The sequence below is a fragment of the Miscanthus floridulus genome, chromosome 15 (assembly GCF_019320115.1).
Source record: "Miscanthus floridulus cultivar M001 chromosome 15, ASM1932011v1, whole genome shotgun sequence".
NCBI classification, from domain to species: Eukaryota; Viridiplantae; Streptophyta; class Magnoliopsida; order Poales; family Poaceae; genus Miscanthus; species Miscanthus floridulus.
The window spans coordinates 15645557-15650275 of record NC_089594.1 but is presented as its reverse complement, the minus strand read 5'-3'; the positions used below and the strand labels follow the sequence as shown (position 1 = coordinate 15650275).

General features: G+C 48.7%; 1 long non-coding RNA gene across 1 annotated transcript; it reads right to left on the bottom strand.

The window, feature by feature from the left end:
• Positions 1 to 3770: 3770 nt before the first annotated feature.
• On the bottom strand, positions 3771 to 4328 carry LOC136508056 (uncharacterized). Its single transcript, XR_010771841.1, has 3 exons — positions 4282 to 4328; positions 4077 to 4212; positions 3771 to 3904 (listed from the first exon to the last, which is right to left on the bottom strand). It is a non-coding gene; the product is annotated as an uncharacterized lncRNA (long non-coding RNA).
• Between the last annotated feature and the right edge of the window lie 391 nt (positions 4329 to 4719).

Genomic DNA, 4719 nt, shown 5'->3' with positions numbered 1-4719 from the left:
AGAGGGTACTCCACAAACCAGCGTTTCGAATGTCCTCGTGGAGTTGGAGGTAATTACCCGCAATTGCCACTCGTTACGCAAACACCGTTTCGTTCTATTTCCTCCCGTCGCCCCCACCCGACGCCCTCATCCTCCTCTACTCCCGTCGCCTCTCTCCTCTTTGCCGCGAGTACGCGCCGCCGCCCCCTCTCGCGTACTCCCCTGCTCGCCGTCCGCCGCGGCTCAATCCCACGGAGGAGCAGCGCACAGGCGGCCGCAGCCCACTGCATCTGGTGGCCCTGCGAGGCTCCGACCATTGACGTCGACCTCTAGGCCGTTGGGGCGGTTGCCGGTGACCTCGACCTCGACCTGGAGCTGGACTTCAGCTCGCTGCTCTCCGGCTTCATCTGTGCATCCACGGCTACCTCGCCTCCGACAGCACAACACAGCAGGTCTAGATCCATGGCCCCTATCTCCATTCCCGATCAGAAGTATTTGGTTGTAGAAACTGCAAGGTTGCAAGCTGCGACCTGATCTTTATATATGCGTTTTATTTTCCAGTAAGCCTGTGCCGCGTTTTATCTTCAAGGGGATAATTTTCCTTTAGAGTCATCATCTTTTAAGTCATTCAGCATGTGCTCTTCACCGTTCCTAATAGTAGCGTGAGAAAACAACTTATATCATCAGTCATCACACTTTTGAATAATCTACCGACAATTGGTAGCTCTGTTCTTTGGCATATTACTTTCTCTCTACTTTCATGAAACAGCAAACCATTGATGAGTTGAAACGCATTTTGTTATGCTTACTTGAGCAGGTGCGTTCACCGAGCTGATTCAGCAAGCAAATGCAAGTGAAAGGTGTACAGGTCAGCTTCCAGGGCTCTGTTGCGTTCACATGACAACATGCCAGCTACCAACTATGTTTGAGGTCATGCTGAACACACCGGGAGAATGTCATTGGCAGCTTCGGCCACCGCTCTTTCTCTAGCTTGGAACTAGAATTATGTATTAGTCACTATTCTCTAGTTATCTATGGACAACTATTTCTATTAGAATGATGGACTTTGTTATCTTATTTATCATTAGTCATGTATGGACAATTATTTGTATCCGAAATATGAACTTTGTCAATTATCCATCAAGCGCTTTGAAATTTACGTGACAAAAGTATGGAATTATTTGGCCGAAATATTTGTTTTTTACTTTTCTCTAATAAATTAAATGAGATTATAATATTTACACCATATTTGAATTGGTAAAAAAAATATTCAATTACATATGCTCTGCATACAACAGAACATACACCAAACTTCGATCAGGGGCATATTAGACATTTCCTATAGAAACCTCATGTTTCCAGAGCTAGAGCTAAACTGCGTGTCAAACAGGTCCATTTAGTTCCAGAAACTCCACAGTGGAGCTGCTCTATGGTGGAGTTGGTGGAGCAGAGCTGGAAAAGGTGGAGCAGAGTAGTCCCAAACAGGCCCTTAATGTCCATGCATGCATGCACATTATATTGATGAGTATTTTTTTTCTAACCCTGTGAATTATTTAATATCTTTCGTGTTATGTACATGCAGGGTCAACTGATCGGTGATAAGAAGAGAAGGTAGCATGCAGTGCAGTGCATGGATGCTCCTTGGATCGGATCATCAGCTAGCGCATGCAGTCTGTTATAGAATATCTACATCTACTGAAACAGCCGTGCGTGTTTCAGCATCAGGTGTCCCCTTGGCATAATTTGCAAAGAAATAACACGTCTTCTTGCTTGCCCCGTATCAAACGAACATACAAGAGCAAACTACAATGTGCTCCAAGAGTAGTCCATAGTGAAATTTTTGCATTTTGGTCCCTTTTGAAAACATTTTTTATAAAAAGATCTATGCCAAAACGTTTGCTGAAAATAGACCATTTTTTAGGCGTCTTAGAACATGACGCCAAGGTAGGAGGGTCGGCGTCGACTGACACGACGCCGAGGTCTTGCCACGTCAAGGACGACCCCAGTCGACGGCGACACAGTGGCGCATGGGGTCCGACACGTCGGCGTTGTGTCAGCCAACGCCACAGGCCCAACCTCGGCGCGGTGGGACTACACGCCGAGCTATTGGCACCATCTGGCACGCGGCCTAGGCGGCCCAACAACGCTTCGTGGCCCAATAGCTCGGCACGGGGTCACTTAACGCCGAGCCACCAGACTCGGCGCGGCCCGACTCAACGCCGAGGTCTGGACTCTTGAAGCCGCGCTGCGGCCACCTTCTTCTTCCTCCCTCCATTCTGAAAGCGCCGGCTCTCTGTTCGTCTCCCCCCACGGCCCCCACGAAACCCTAACCCCCAAATGCGACCCTAGGTGTCCGGATCTCGTCTCCCGAAGTTTACTCGAGGTAATGGTCCCTCCTCTCCTCCAATCTATCCACGTAGATGTGCTTGCATTGTCTCTAATCATGTGGAATCATGGGTGTATGGTGTTTTGGTATATGTGTATTTGCATTTGCAAAATGTATGGCTTAGGTTGATTGAGTGCATTGTTGTTTAACTGTTTTATGTGCTGAACATGTTAGGTTAGTTTGGTTTCTAGTTATTTTGGTCATTAGGGTTCTTTGTTTATTGTAGGTGTCATTAGGGTTAGTTATTTGTTGGTCATTAGGGTTAGTATGTATTTTAGTTATTTGTTGGTCATTAGATTTCAATTTTTTATGACTAGAAATGATTATGTTGTTGGGCCGCCTGGGCCGCGCGCCGGATGGTGCCAAGAGCTCGGCGTGACTCCCCACCGCGCCGAAGTTAGGCCTGTGGCGTTGGCTGACACGACGCCGACGTACTGGGCCCCATGCGCCAGCCCCGAAGTCGTCGGTGACGTGGCAAGGACTCGGCGTCGTGTCAGTCGACGCCGACCTTCATACCTCGGCGTGATTTCCTAAGACGCTTAAAAATGGTCTATTTGTAGCAAAAGTTTTGACAGGGGTCTTTTTGTAAAAAAATATTTTAAAAAGGGACCAAAATACAAAAATTTCACTAGTCCATAGGGATAAAAATATTCACTGCTGCCTGGATGAAACATTGTGCAAGTAGTCCATAGCGCTATGGACTGGCCATAAGCAGTAAACTATTCTTCTTTCTCTCACTCCTCATTAACGATGAGCGCATCAGTTCCTTCCCGCGGATCGCTGGATGCCTGTGCTCCCCGACGGTGAAGGTGCTACGCTTGCTGGAACAAGGAGGAAACCGCATGTCGCCTCTCCTGGAGCAGCGCCATGGCGGCTTGCAGCGCAGCCTCGGCACGTGAGCAAGAAAGAAAGGCAATCATGGCGAGGTACCTACCGGTGTCCACCGACAAGTCGACAAAGTCGGGGCTGAGGTTGGGCTCATCCTCCTCCAATCCCCCCCAGCCACCGCCGGCCGCCAGGTACATTGGTGTTCGTCGCTCGTCGGGAGGACCGAGCGCTTGGGGCTTAGATCAGAGGCGATGAAGGGTTGATTGGGGAAGAGGGCACTCGATTCAAGTTGCTGTTCATGTACTCCGTGGAGGGGGAGAGATGGTAATAGATGAGCGTGAAAGATTGGGGGCCGGAGAGAATGAGCGGTGCACCAGAGAGCGAAGTCGCGCGCCGAGAAGTGCGGGCGTCGGAGCGATGAAGAAGATGCGACTTGGTAGTTGGGTGCGTGGGGATTTTTTTATTTCCATGTGGCCCAACCTTATGGGCTGGACATCGTGGAAGAGAAGATAGTAAAAGACCACTGGCATTGGGCCCATCCATATGGACTGGTTTGCCATATACATTGAGCTTGCTCGCAATAAAAACAAGAAACCGGAGAAAAGAAGATGCCATGCATGATTCAACAAAGTTATACCTTAACACAGGAAAAACAGTTCACACAGGGCATTATGAACGCACCAACGATGCCGCTCGCTTCCTACGGGGAACCTGAAATGTTTTCAGAAAAAAAAAGAATATGAATTCCAAAACAAGGCAGTGCCTAATGTCCGGCAAACACAATTAACAGTATGTGGTACATGGTAGCAAATCGATTGGTCACCCAAACAGTAGTGGTGTTCTCTATGAAGCAAATGAAGTCTGGTCTCATGGATATACATACCTACTGACGATTTCCAGAAAGAGTGTGAGCCATGGTCCACAACCACTCCAGTGAATCTCATGGTCCACGACACAAGAGCTTGAGAAAGGGGTTCCGCGAGTTCGCCTTTCAGGACATGGAGATCAGAGTGTCAGACCTGCACACTACATTAAAATCGTGAACACCGGTTCAGATGAAGATGTTAAGAATCCTAAATTTATTTAACCGTTGTTTTTCTTCAGCATGCTCCTGCACACAAAAGGATAATTCACCATGCACTGCAGGGAATATAACTTGATCATCGGCAATACCACAGACCAACAAAAATTCAACTGATGAAACTAAGAAATCAAGAAATATAATAGACTTCACCAGGAACAAAAAAAAATGAAGCGGATTGAGTCATCAGTTACCTGAGAGGCAGCAGCCTAGATTGCCGACCAACCTCGGCAGCCAGCCGGAGGGCACCACGCCGAGTTCCTGCCATGGGGCGGGGAGAGGTGGGGGAGGATATGCGGCTGCAACACCATGCCATCGGCAGCCAGGCAGGGGCTAGGCTCGCCCCGCGCCGCTGCCTAACTATGTCATTGTCTCCAACCAAACCCTAGCTGGGTGTGGAAGAGCCGGAGAAAGAAGAAAACTGGCAGCAACGGCCAGCGGGTAC